This window comes from Peromyscus leucopus, chromosome 9 (genome assembly GCF_004664715.2).
Source record: "Peromyscus leucopus breed LL Stock chromosome 9, UCI_PerLeu_2.1, whole genome shotgun sequence".
Lineage (NCBI taxonomy): Eukaryota > Metazoa > Chordata > Mammalia > Rodentia > Cricetidae > Peromyscus > Peromyscus leucopus.
Window position 1 is genome coordinate 82,992,545 of NC_051070.1, and position 14,881 is coordinate 83,007,425.

General features: G+C 42.2%; 1 pseudogene; it reads right to left on the reverse strand.

Moving 5' to 3' along the window:
• Positions 1 to 2,496, reverse strand: part of LOC114686592 — a 40,096-nt pseudogene extending 37,600 nt beyond the window's left edge.
• Between the last annotated feature and the right edge of the window lie 12,385 nt (positions 2,497 to 14,881).

The following is a 14,881-nucleotide window of genomic DNA, read 5'->3' on the forward strand; positions in this document are numbered from 1 at the left end:
TGAGAGATGCACTGATCTATGGATGTGATAATAAGTCACTAGGAATCAATTCCATATTATATCGATTTAACATCATAGTAGTAAGTTCTAAGGGCCTATGACATATCGGGACATATATTCTTGGTCTGATAATGGTGCTAGATACAGGTTTCATTGTTTTGCAGTGGGACATAAATCCAATCAGAAAGTGTTTGGTTGATCCTGTGATGTTCATGCCAGTGGACATTTCTTGCCAGGCCAGTCATTGTTGTAGCTCACAGAGTTAATAGCTCATCATGATGGATGATACTTTTCTTCCCCAGTAGCCTTCAACGACGCTCCTAGCACTAGGAAAACCAGCCAGAAAGGATGAAGCATCCAGGTCCACACCAGCTTGATTTTCAGTGTGGTATGTTCAGTGAAAGGGTCTTGCTGTCAAATTCTGGAGGGCAACTAAGAGCAAATGACAATAGCTTGTAATGTTTGGGGCTCAACTGGACCCCAGTGGTCAACGAATTAAAAAAAATAACCCATTCCTGGCACTGGGCTTTTCATTCATTAGCCTCTGGTGTCTTGTTGCCCCTGTTATAAAGTAACTCAATTGCCAAACTTCTTAATGTATATTGATACCAACTTGAGGTTCAACTTAAAAGAAAAGGACCAGTCTCTCTGGCAGAGGAGTAATCTGGTAGGTAACACTTCTCCATGGCCTCTGCATCAGTTCCTGCCTCCAGGGTCCTGCCTTGAGTTCCTGCCCTGACTTCCCTGGATGATAGACTGCAAGCTGTAATATTAAATAAACTTTTTCCTCCACAAGCTGCTTTTGGTCACGGTGTTTTATCAGGAAAATAAAAATCCTAACTAAGACACTCTCTTTTCTTGAAAGCCCCTCTCCATGGCCCCTGAGTGACTTTCAGACCTATATGGATATTTCAAATGAAGCCCACATATCTGAAAATTCAAAGTTAACATTCACCGATGAGAGAAAACACTTGACATCTGTCTTTCTGGGTCTGAATTACCTGACTCTGAATTACTGTGGCCAGCTCTATCCATTTACATGTGAATTTCATATTTTTCTTTTTTTTTTTTTTAATAAGAGGTTTTAATACAAAGTGGGGGTGGGGCAGGGCTGGGAAGACATTTAAACAAGGATGAGTGTGAGGAGCCAGCAGCAGGGCTCTCTGTGCAGGGACTCTGTGGGGTGGGATGGTTGGGATGATGTAGATTGAGTTCTGAGCCTCTTTGATCCTCCATCATTGGCCAAGTCTGTGCTCCTGTTCCACTTCAGCTACCAAGAAGTCCCCAGCACTGGAGAACTGGAGGCTGTTGATAAAACCCACCAGGGGAATGTCAAAGAGGGTCAAGCTGCCAGAAGCCTTCTCCACACTGCCAAAGCCACACACAGGCATTGTGGGATCCTTTGGCCACAGGTTTGTATTGAGTAGGGCTGCCACCGATGATATCCAGAAGGGCTGTTCCAGGCCTGGCTCCCTATGCAGCCCATGAGCTTCATGCTGGAGGGCAAAGAGTTGTTTCTTGGAGAGACCCCACAAGGCCTCAGAGCTGTCATCCGTACAGGACACCATGTGCTCCTCATTGATCAGATGGATACAGTCAGTGGAGTCCTGGTAGCCATAGAAGACAAGCTGGGGTTCCTCTGGTATCTTCCACACACTCACAGTCCCATCCCAGCCCCCAGCTATCATACAGCACTCTTGGCTCAGGGCGTCCAATGCAGCCACAATATCCTGGTGCCCGAACAGTGAGTTCTCTGCTACATTCCACATCCCCACAGAGCAGTGATGGGAAGTGCCGTAGAGCAGGTGGGTACCTCTTTGGACTGCCAGCCCCTGACACTGGCCCGGTGGCCCGTGAAGGTGTACAGGTGCTGGCAGCTTTGGGGCTCCCAAATTAGAATGAGCTTGCTGCGGTTGCCAGAGGCAAGGTACTTGCCATCACAGGAGATAGCCATGCAGATGCTGTGACTGCTGTGGCCTGAAGGCTGCCCCTGGGTACCCCACTTGGCTCAAAGAATCACACGCAGCTTCCACCCTACTCACTATGCTCTGCAGTCTTTGGAGGCAGAGAAGATGGCCAGGTCATCAGGGGTGATAACCAAACACGTGATGGAGAGCTCGAATGGTGGCGGGAGCTGGGGCCTGGATCTCCTTTGCCACCGATTTCTGCAACCTGCCTCTCGGCTCAATCATGTCCTCCTTCAAGTGCTGCACCCCCGGGTCCTCCTCAAATGTACCTGCTTCAGCCTTCTCCTCTTGCTGCCTGAGCTGTTCAAGGTAGAGTTCGGCTAAGCATAGCTTCCTCTCCTACGCAATGTACTCCAGCTCCTCCTCCTCTTCCTCTGTTTTCCTGGGAGCCAAGCTCTGGCTTCATTCAACTTGCCGCCACTTTTGAACTTGCTCATGTCCCCAACGGAGTCGGTTTTTCCCCATGGCTTGCCAGCTCCCATAGCCGCCCGGGTCCTAGGACCAGTTTTGCCTGCTTATGAGCTGCCATGACGGATAACAAGATGCTCATCAAGGTGCCAGTGCGGCTGTGGGAGAACTCACGTGGCTGCTAAACCCTGCCCTTTTATTTTTCTTAATCCTTGACTAATATACTGTTATGTAAACGCCATCAGTTGATGGGCATCTAAGCTGTTTCCACTTCTTGGTTATTGTGAGTACCATGGATGAGCATACGTCTAGAGTCCTTTGGAGATGTACTCTAGAATAGTGTAGAATCTACCCTGTAGATGAATCATATGGTAGATCTCTTTTTGGCTTTTCGAGGAACCATCACACTAATTTCCATAGTAGCTACAGCAGTTTGCATTCCCATCTGTGGTGACTAAGTGTTCCCTTCTCCCACATCTATGCCAACACTTAACATTTGTTATTTCTTACCTCAGCCCTTCTGACTGGGGACGAGCTGGAAGCTCAAAGTGTACACATTCCTGACAGCTAAGGATGATGAGTATCTTAAAAAGACTTTCTCAGCCATTTGTATTTCATGTTTTGAGAATCTCTGTTTAGTTCTATGTCCCATTTTTAACTGAGTTGTCTATTTTATTGTTATTTAATTTTTTTGATTTTTTACGTAGTATAGATACTGCTCTGTCAGATGCATAGCTTGTTAATATTTTTTCCTAATTCTGTAGGTTGCCTCTTTATCCAGTGTTTCATGAAGTCTCATTTATTAACTGTTGGTCTTAATGCCTGTGCTAATAGCATGCTGTTCAGAAAGTCCTTTCTTGTGCCAATGATTACAAGCGTATTGCTTGTTTTCTCAACTCTCCAAGTCAGGCTATCAGGTCTTATATTGAGGCCCTTGATGCATTTGGTGTTGAGCCTTGTGGACAGTGAGGAATGAGATTTGAGTTTTACTCCTCTACATGCTATCTAGTGAGGAATGAGATTTGATTTTTATTCCTCTACATGCTATCTAGTGAAGAATGAGATTTGAGTTTTATTCCTCTACATGCTATCTAGTGAGGAATGAGATTTGAGTTTTATTCCTCTACATGCTATCTAGTGAGGAATGAGATTTGAGTTTTATTCCTCTACATGCTATCTAGTTTTAGCAGCACAGTCTGATGTGTTGTTGGCTTCTTTGTCAAAAAATCAGGCCTGTTTGACCTGTTCATCATCCAGTAATGAGTTGTTTACCTCCACCAGTGTGTGTTGTGTGTAATCACTAGGGCTTTGCCGTTGACTTTGTCTCACTGCATTATGATCAGATAGGATACACTGAGTGATTTAGATTTTTCTGAATTTATTAAGGCTTGTTTTGTATACCAAGATGGGGTTTATTTTTAGAAAAGCTTGAATGTGCTACTGTGTAGAATGTATATTCTTTGCAGTTTGGGTGGAATGGTTTATGGAAGTCTGTTAGGTCTATTTGAGGCGTGATGTCATTTAAATCTGGTGTTTCTCCATTTTTTAAAATTTTGTTTAGATGATCTGTCTATTGGAGAAAATGGGGGATTAGAATCACTTACTAAAAATGTGCTGATGCTGGTCTGTGTCTTTAGTTCCAGTAATATGCTTCTTATGAAATCGGGTGCACCAGAGTTTGGTGTACGTATGTTTAGGATTGCAATATCTCAGTTAATTGTTCCCCTGATTAGAATAAAATCTTTAGTTTTAGTTTTGATTCTCTTTTCTCAACACTAGGATGCAGCATCTGCTTGCTTCTTGGTCCTATTTTCTTGGAATATTTTGTCCACCCTTTTACTCTAAGGTAGTGTTTATCTTTAAAGCTGAGTTTCTTTTGACAAAAAAAAAATGATGGATTTTGCATCTTAATCCCATCAACTAACCTTTGTATTTTGATTAGGGAGTTGAGACCATTATTGTTACTCATTATTTAGAAGCATTTGTTGGTTGCAGTAGTTTTATTTTTTTCCTGTTTTTGTTCTTATTCATAATTTGTGTTTCAGTGATTATAGTTTTGTTTTATTTTTTTTCTGTCCTTTGGCTATACTTACTTCTCTCTTAGTCATAAAAATTGCTTCCAGTATTCAAAATCATAGATAGTTTGATGAACAAGAGTTCTTTTATCCCATTTGGATCATGGAATTTTTTTTTCTCCTTCAACAATGGCAGATAATTTGCTGGGTACAGTAGTGTAGGTTGCCACCTGTGTCTTTTAGGACTTGGAATATATTACTTTAGGTTCTCCTGGCTTTTAAAGCTTCCATTGAGAAATGTTGTTTTTCTGATGGGTTTTTCTTTATATGTGAATTTTGTTTATTCTCTTAAGGCTTTCAATAATTGTTTTTTCTATATATTTAGTCTTTTAAGTATAATATGTCATGGGGCATTTATTTGCTTCTTGTATCTGTGTGGGTAAGTCTTTCCTCAATTTGGGGAAGTTTTCTCCTATGGTTTGGGGTTGAGGTTAGGGTTGGGGTTGCAGTTGCGGGTGGGATCATGTTTGGGGTTATCCAAATGAAGTTGGGTCAGGGTAGGGTTGGACATCAGGTTTGAGTGTACTCAGAAGTTCTACTCAGATACTGGGGCCTGAGTAACAGTTGAGGTAGCAACTGAGGTTGGGTTTGAGGCTGGAGTTTTGGTTAGAATTGAGGTTGGGATTCTCTCAGTTTTGTGGTTGATGTTGGGTTTAGGGTTAGGACTGGGGATGTGTTTGGGGTCCATGGTTAATGTTGGGGTTCAGGCTGTAGTTGTTGTTTAGATTAGGAATAGGGTTGAGTTTGGGATTCAAGTTAAGGGGTAGGATGGGGCTAGTGTTGGAGGTGTGGTTAGGATTGAGTTTATAATCACGGTTGGGGCTGGATTAAAGCTGGGGTTATGGAGCTGGGCGTGGTGGAGCTTGCCTTTAATCTCAGCACACAGGAGGCAGAGGCAGGCAGATCTCCGAGTTCAAGGCCAGCCTGGTAGTTACAGGACAGCCAGGGCTATCTAGAGAAACCTTGTCTTGAAACAAAACAAAAAAGCTGGGATTGTGTTTGGGTATATGGTTGGGATTAAAATTAAAGTTGGGTTTGGGTTTGGGTATATGGTTGGGACTAAGATTAAAATTGGGTTTGGGTTTGGGTATATGGTTGGGATTAAGATTAAAATTGGGTTTGGGTTTGGGTATATGGTTGGGACTAAGATTAAAATTGGGTTTGGGTTGGGGTATATGGTTGGGATTAAGATTAAAGTTGGGTTTGTGTTTGGCACCAAGGTTGTTGTTTGTTTGGGGGATGGGCTTAGGATGTAAGCTGGGGAAAAGAAAGTATATCCAACAAACGGTGCTGGGGATATTAGATGCCCACATGCGGAAAATGTAACTATACCAAAATCTATCCCCTTTTATAAAAACTAACCCCAAATGGACCAAAGACCTAAACTTGAATCCTGAAACTGAAATCGCTAGAAGAAAACATAGCAGTATGCTAGATGATGTATATGTAGGAAAGAACTTCCTGTTTTTCTTTCTTCTATTTATTTTTTATTTTTTTTTATTTTTTTGGTTTTTCAAGACAGGCTTTCTCTGTATAACCCTGGCTATCCTGGAACTCCAGGCTATGAGCATCTGAAGATGTGGAGACCAAGCCGGCCTCAAACACACAGAGATCCGCCTGCCTCTGCTCCCCAAGTGCTGGGATTAAAGGCTTGCGCCATCACTGGAAAGGACTTTCTGAATAGGATTCCACTTACTGAGAATGAAGGCCAACAATTGACACGCAGCACTTCATAAAACTAAGAAGCTCCAGCAGAGCTAAAGAAACAGTGAGCCAGATGCAGAGGAAGCCCACACAATGGGAGAGTCTGTGCCAGCTATACATCCGATAGGGGATTCACACACAGAATACATTAAGAACTCAAGGAAACAAAGAGTCAAAAATACAAATGACCCATTCTAATAATGGACCTGGAATCTGAACAGACAGTTCCCAAAAGAAGGAAAAAAATGACTGAAAATATCTCCAAAACGTTCATTTTCTCTAGCATTTAGAGAAATGAAAATCATAACAACTTTGAGATTTCATCTTACGCCAGTTAGAATAGTCCAAGCCAACAAAACAAGCAACAAATGCTAGAGGAGATGTAGGCGAAAAGGGGCCCTCATTCACTGTTAGTGGGATCACAAGGTGGTATAGCCAATATGAAAATCAGTGCAGGGACTGGAGAGATGGCTCAGAGGTTAAGAGCACTGGCTACTCTTCCAGAGGTTGTGAGTTCAATTCCCAGCAACCATATGGTGACTCACAACCTTCTGTAATGGGATCTGATGCCCTCTTTCTGGCCTGCAGGCAGACAAAGTATTCATGCACATAAAACACATAAATAAATAAATAAGTCTTTTAAAAAAAGAAAAAGAAAACAGTGTGGAGAAGTCTCAAAAAGCTGAAAATAAGCCTACCATAGTTCAGCATAGGCCCAAAGGACTCAGCAGTGAAAATATAGTATATCGAGAGTATGAAATAGTATTTGCTGTAAAAATGAAATAATGAACTTTGAAGGCAAATAAATGAAACTAGAGAAGGTCGTATGAGTGAGGTAACCAAGACCTAGGAAGACATCCCATAGTCTCTCCCATCAGAGGCTCCTGACTCCACATCCTCAGATGTTCATAGCCTGGAGCTACCGCAGAAACCAGGAAAGGAAAAGGGAGCCATTGCCAGGACAGGGGTGTCGGGAGTCATGGAGAGAAAGGAATCACATGGTGCAGGTGCTTGATCAGGGAAATGGAAAAGGAGGGATCTTCAGAAAAGAGGAGATATAGATAACGGAGAAGGAGGGTAAAATAACAATAAAGATGTCTGAAAAGGGCGTAAGGAATCATGCTATTAACTATATACCTAAAACCCCTATAATAAATGTAATTCTATGCAAATATACATATACTGTTTTATTGAACTTTTCTCATCTGAGCTAATGATGTTCCCTACAAGAGCCAAAAATCACCTAACAAAAGCTCCAGCACCAGGCACGAGAAGGCCCCTTTGATACGTTGGTGAGGGTTGTCCCAGACACTGCCAAAACACACAGCCTACTGCTACTGCCCTTGGCTGCTCCACAGAGGTGGGAGGTAAGTCCATATTGCAGAAGATACCATGTACTTCAGATGCAGGGCCCAGAGGTCCCTGACCTGGAACTGACCTGCATGTCTTCTCCCTGAGGACTAGCTTTCATGGTACCAGAAGACACCTTCTAGCTTGCAAAGTAAAGAGACAACCCACAGACCCAGCCAGCTCTGATGCCTATGAATCACATCAATGACCAGCATGGCATGACGACCTTAGTGGTACAGTAGAGGCACACAAATACCTAAGTAGTTCCCAGCAGCTTCTAATTGGGCTTAGGTCCTACTCAACAGGAGCAAAATTGTATCTGGTACTGGAAACCCTGCTAACTTCTCACTGTTAATGAAGTCATGGATATTGGAGGAGGATGTAGAGACATTACTTTATTAAACCCGCATAATCCCAACAACAATCTAAACATTTGTCCTGCTACCCCTCGTCAAGGAAACTTCCCTTTACAACAGATGGAGACCATGATAGAAAAATACAACCAATCAAAATGCAGAGTTGTAGAGTCCAGTTCTAGTGAATACATTATACAGCATTTCCACACCTAAGACTCAGGGAACACACTGGAAGAGAGTACACGAAGAGTGTAAGACCAGGGAGTTTGCCAGGAGATTATGTCTCCTAGTAACGTCATAAAATACATCCATAAAGTCTCATCAATATGATTGCCCAAAAGTGAGCTGAATAAGGATGATGTCAATAGACATGCCCAAATAAATGGCGGGCGGGGGCAGGGGGAGCCCACCAGTCATTAACCCTGCAGAAGAACTACAGGCACTAAGGGATGTGGAGAGTGGGAGAAATAGTCTTCCTAGGGAAGAGCACAATGATTGGTTACCCCTGAGTTGGTCAGCCCCGAAAACATTATATATATATATATATATATATATATATATATATATATATATATATATACATATATATATTAGTAACATCACACAGACTGAGCAAGTTGTATTTAGGAATATAGACGTATATACTTATACACATATACATGTTCTAAAAGTTGATAAAAACAGAGGCCCTGGGTTTGAAAGAAAGCAGGGAGTGGAATACGGGAGGGTTTGGAGGGAGTAAATGGATGGGAGCAATGTTGTAATTATAATCTCTCAAAAATAAAAAATCGACAAGAAAGACAAGAAATACAAGACAGACAAATGGCTGAGCGGAGCAGTTTTTAAAATGTTTGTTTGATCCCAAGTTGTAATCATAATGTTCGTCACACAGAAGTCATTGGGTATGCTGTTCAAGTATTGCTGGAGAGAGCAAAGTCTGAGCAAACCATTTTCGCTGTTTATGATGCTTAACGCTGCGTAGACATGCTGGTGGGGCTGTTGCAGATGTATGGGAAAAGCAGGCAAGGGACCTGCAGAGAATAGAGTAGCTTTATATATATATATATATATAAATTTGTTGTTTATCGGCTGAGCTGTTTAAGACAACACATCACACTTCTGACACACCAAGTTGTTGACTGTGTTTCTAATCTCCTCAGACTTACAGTTCTGAGGCATAAAATGAGTATGGAAAGATTATCTGATAAGCAAAAGCAGGGAAAACTTCCCTTTATTCCAGCAAGAGCTGCGTGGTCCACAGCAGTTTCAAGGTAAGCAGCTAAACAAACTCCACAATTCTGTGTACAATGGACACGCCCAGTAAGCATTTCTAATCCTAAAGAGGAGCAGAATGCTGTGAACATTTTGAACAAGAGAATACTGGGGAAGTCTAAACAGATGACAATGTGGCATCGCTGAGCCCCTAGATATCCACTAAATCCCCTCTGTTGAGCTGCTAAGAAGAGATGGCAAGGGTCTTGCCATCATTATATCACTTTCATTTTCCATATTAAGGAAAATCACACATTGTGTATTGACTGTCCAAAGTCCCTCTTCACTAAAATACCAACCTCCACTTTCCCCGTAATTACCTTGATTTCTCCTCTGTAAGACTTCTGCCATGTAAGACTTTGTATTGGGTTTTGGGGACTGCTGTAACAAATTGCCAGAAGCTTGGTGGCTTTAAGAAATCATTGCTGGTACACAATATTCACATTGAGTCCTGAAGAATGAAAAAGTTAAAAATAAAAGTTGGAGAAGATGTGGCAGAATGGAGAGGCATACCGAATTAGGGGTTTTGCTTTGGGCAAGCCTGGGAAACCTCTGATATAAAATCAAAATACCAATAAGCCATTAGAAAGTCAGCTATGTGGTTGAGCAGGAGAGCCATTGACTTCAGGATTCCATTGACTTCAGGCTCTTCAGAGCATTAAGGCTGAATGAAGGTGACCACGGGTTAGAGTCATGTTCCCTTTGGTCACTGAGATTGTTTCATTGTTTGCGTGTATCACATTGGGTCTTCTTATCTGTGGCCAGCTTCTCTAATTACCAACTAGGAAAGAACAAGTAGATAGAAATGCATATAGGATTTCTATGAGAGGATACAGGAGCACCCTCCACCCATTTTTCTCACTGATCAATGGTGTGCATGATTATAAACTCCACTTCAGAAGTTCCCAAGAGGATGTAGAGACATTTGCAAAGAAGAAAGGAAGGAACTCGCTGTTGTTATGGAGTGAGACAGTATGGTAGGCAGTTTCAGCCTCCCACTTCAAGCCTAGAGTTGATGGAAGATGCCTGGCAGGTTCTGTAACATCATTACCAGCATTCATCCGTCCAGCAATGAATGGAAAAGCATGTTTATGCAGGTTGGGAGTGCCAGTTGCACTTTCCAGATGAGCCTGATAGAAGGAAGGAGTAAGGCTTTGTCAAGGGCATTATATATTGGCAAACCTAAGCTAGCTAAAGAGGAGAGTGGGCGCTGCATTCTGATGGATGCCAGTGCGTGATAAGGTTGAATGAATTGTAGGCCTCATTGGGATGGTGATTTTGCTGAGAGGCTTATTAAACATGTGACCCTGTGGAGTCTGATGTGGAGGCTACAGAATGGAATTCGAAGTTTGAGATCTCAGTGGCATGCAGTTTCTCACGATAGAGTCTAGTTTGTGACCGTGTTGCAAAAAAATGGCTGAGTGGCTGAGGAAGTAGAGAAAGAAAGTGTGGAAGGGCTGGTGGGGAACGATGCTGACCAAGCTGCTGCCTCTGTCACATGTGAATGCTAATGATGTTAAGGATGGTAGCAAGGTCTGAAAAAAGAATTAACCAGCTTCATAAAGAACATCACATTAGGAGGTGGTGGTAAGAAGCATAAGCAAAGAGGAGAGAATCATGTTTTGGAAATAGTGTATAGCTAGTAATAAACTATGAATTGATGCTTTCCCACCCTTTTGCAGAGAGTTGTAAGGGAAATGGTGTATTCAGAGTGGCCACATTTTATTTGATAAAAAGATGAAGGGTGCTCTGTTTAAGAGAAGAATTTATTAATGTCACTTAAAAAAATACACAGACTTAAGCCACAAGAGAAGGATTTTATTAATGTCACTTTGAAACAGACTTAAGCCCCATTGGATTTTGAGAAATAATGTGGAAGAAATCATAAACTCACTGCAACATATTCAAGTGGTTATGGATATACTTTAGGCATTTCTTTTCAGTAAATGGAATCATTTTTCAGTGTGGGACTATAAAATGAAGTTTTAGCCAATCATAAACACTTGGAAATTTTTCTATACAGTAAAAACTTTTAGATTGTGAGTTTCTATTAATAAAATAAATAAAATAATTAAATTGTTTATTAAATTGAATTACAAATAATTCTCTGCATGTGAAATATTTGTGTCTGTCAACTTAAAACATGTTTAGTTTGAATTTAATCCTATTCCTAAAGGAAAAAGAATAGAATAGGTTATTATGCTTGCTGTAGACGTAAGTTGAGGCATGTTTTTAAAGCAATTATTGGAAACCGAAGATCAGTCTACCTGCTTAGAAGGATATAAAATGACTCCAGGAAGCTGGGTGTCATAGCTTCCCTTGCTGTGACAAAATACCCTGACAAAGGCAGTTATAGGAGAGAGATTTTACTTTGGTTCACAGCAGCACATATGACAACAGAGCACTTGGATGTACTAGTACAGGAGTGCACATGTGTAAACTAGTACAGCAGTGCACATGTGTAAACTAGTACAACGGTGCACATGTGTAAACTAGTACAGCAGTGCACATGTGTAAACTAGTACAACGGTGCACATGTGTAAACTAGTACAGCAGTGCACATGTGTAAACTAGTACAGCGGTGCACATGTGTAAACTAGCACAGCAGTGCACATGTGTAAACTAGTACAGCAGTGCACATGTGTAAACTAGTACAACGGTGCACATGTGTAAACTAGTACAGCAGTGCACATGTGTAAACTAGTACAACGGTGCACATGTGTAAACTAGTACAGCAGTGCACATGTGTAAACTAGTACAGCAGTGCACATGTGTAAACTAGTACAGCAGTGCACATGTGTAAACTAGTACAACGGTGCACATGTGTAAACTAGTACAGCAGTGCACATGTGTAAACTAGTACAACGGTGCACATGTGTAAACTAGTACAGCAGTGCACATGTGTAAACTAGTACAGCAGTGCACATGTGTAAACTAGTACAGCAGTGCACATGTGTAAACTAGTACAGCAGAGCACATGTGTAAACTAGTACAGCGGTGCACATGTGTAAACTAGTACAGCAGTGCACATGTGTAAATTAGTACAACAGAGCACATGTGTAAACTAGTACAGCAGTGCACATGTGTAAACTAGTACAGCAGTGCACATGTGTAAATTAGTACAACAGAGCACTTATATGTACTAGTACAGCAGTGCACATGTGTAAACTAGTACAGCAGTGCACATGTGTAAACTAGTACAGCAGTGCACATGTGTAAACTAGTACAACAGAGCACATGTGTAAACTAGTACAACAGAGCACTTGGATGTACTAGTACAGCAGTGCACATGTGTAAACTAGTACAGCAAGGCACTGGATATATTAGTACAGCAGAGCACTTGCATGTACTAGGACATCAGCACACGTGAATATAGTAGTACAGCAATGCATATGAATGACTTGCATTTTTTCTTTTGGAGCTTTCAATGTACTTGTTATGAGTATTTAATGTTTTAACTATGGTGTGCTGTGACTGTCTTTTCTGGTCTTGTATATTTGGTGTTCTGTGTGCTTCTTGTATTTGTATGGGTCATTCCTTGGTCTGGGGAAATTTCCTTTTATGACCCCAACATCAACCCTAACAGCAACACCAATGCCAATCCCAATGGTATTACTGTATTATTCAGGATTCTCTAGAATAATAGAACTGATTGGCTATATATATGGAATTTATTGCAGTGGTTTACAGGCTGTGGTCCAGCTGGCTCCCCAATGACTGTCTATCAGAAAGTACAAGATCCAGTAGTTGTTCAGACCATGAGGCTGAGTGTCTCAGCTGGGTGTCTCAGCTGGTCTTCAGTGTATACTGGATCCTGAAGAAACAGGCTCTATTGTCAGTGAAGGAACGGACTTATGAGTGAGAGTTAAGGCATTCAGGCAAAGAGCAAGTGCTTCCCTCTTCCATGTCCTTTATACAGTCTGCCACCAGAAGGTATTTCCCAGATTTAGGGTGAGTCTTCCCAATTCAAATGATTTAATTAAGAAAATCCCCCATAGGTGTATCCAGTCGCTTAGGTTTTAGTTAATTCCAAATGTAGTCAAATTGAAAATGAAAAGATAGCCATCACACCATTAAACCTCAAACCCAAACCCAGTCTAACTCCAACCCTAACCACAAAACTAGACCCAGTCCCAGCCTGCACCCCAAATCTAACCTGAACCCCAACACTTACCCCAAACTCAGTCCGAACACCAAGCACAATCAAACCCCATCCAGGAACCAAAAACTAACACCCCAAAACCAACACCAATCCTATCCACAACCTCCAACACCATATTCATTCCCAACCTCTATCCCGTCTCAGACCCCAACCCAGCCACAACACCAACCCTGGGCACCATGACCTCAACCCTAACTACAACAACCCAAACCCAGACCCAACACCAGTCCCAACCCCAATTCAATCCTCAACCACATCCACAAAACCCATCCAAGACCTGACACCATCCATAACCCAATCCCCAACTCCAACCAAAACCCCAAACTTGAACCCAACCTTGACCCCCACTCTAACCCTAACTGGTATCCCAACAATAACCCCAAACCCAACCCTAACCACAAGCATAATGCTAACACCAACCTAAACCCAACCACAGCCCCAATCTGAACTCCAATCTAGATACCAAACCCAGCCCCAACCTGTAACCACAACCTAAGCACACCTAATCACAACTCCAAACCCAAACTCAACCCAGTGTTATTAATCCTCACTGTCCTGGGCACAGACAGTGCAAGGAGATGATATAAGCCCTCCACATACTAAACTAGTCTTATCAATTATAAGAATTACTTATGCAATGAAATCACTTGACAGGACAACATAAATCCAAAAATCCACCTGCACATTGGCTGATGAGCTGGTTTTTCCATGGTGCACAGTTAAGACATTTCTTAGCATCCTGCACTGAAGTACAATTCATTGAAAACATCTCTTCCTGCCTCCCAATTATGGTCACAGCTCTCTGACTAGGAAGCCAATTATAGTGCGCTAATAGCCTTACAGGTCTGGCTCTAGCACATTAATATAGCCCTGCTCCTCAATAGGAAACCCGTGTGGGGCTGCCATTCCAAGCCCAAGGCCTCTCCATCCTGCTGGACACCAGTACCCGAAATGAAAACAATTCATCCAGTCTTACGTTCAAATGGAAGACTCTCGTGCGCTTGCTGGAAATGAGCTGAAGTCACATTCAAGGCCAGGAGTGTGAAACAAGGAAGAATTCCGCTATTTCATGTTCAAGTGTTATAGTCTAAATCTCGAGCTTATCGCTGACCCTAGAAGGTCACCTTTCCCCAAATTGACAGTAATTACCATAAGCCGGGCCAGGCAGGCACAGCACTGCGGTCAGCACGCAGAGCAGGTAAGGTCCAGTCTTCGGGCTCTTGGGGTCAGTCAGAGCTGCACAACATCTAAAAAACTCAAACCGTGTGGGGCAGGTGATGTCAAGACTTTTTACAAAACAGTAAAGCAGTGTGCCTCAAGGCTGCACAGTGGTGGCTGAGATGGTGTGTGGAAAAATAAGCAGAAGACTCCTGTCGTCTCTGCCTGTGAAGGAGAAAAGGAGAAGAGTGTGCCTTCACATTAGTTTAGTTAATCATAGTTTGATTGCACTTACTTAGGAAATACTAGGTTACCTAGGAATAAGGAACTTTTCCTGTGAGCTGAGACCACCGAGTGAAAGCCGAGCTGCTGATTTCTGCCTCTGTGAACCTGCTTGCCCCTTTCTCTGTTTCTCTGCTTCTCCCTCGG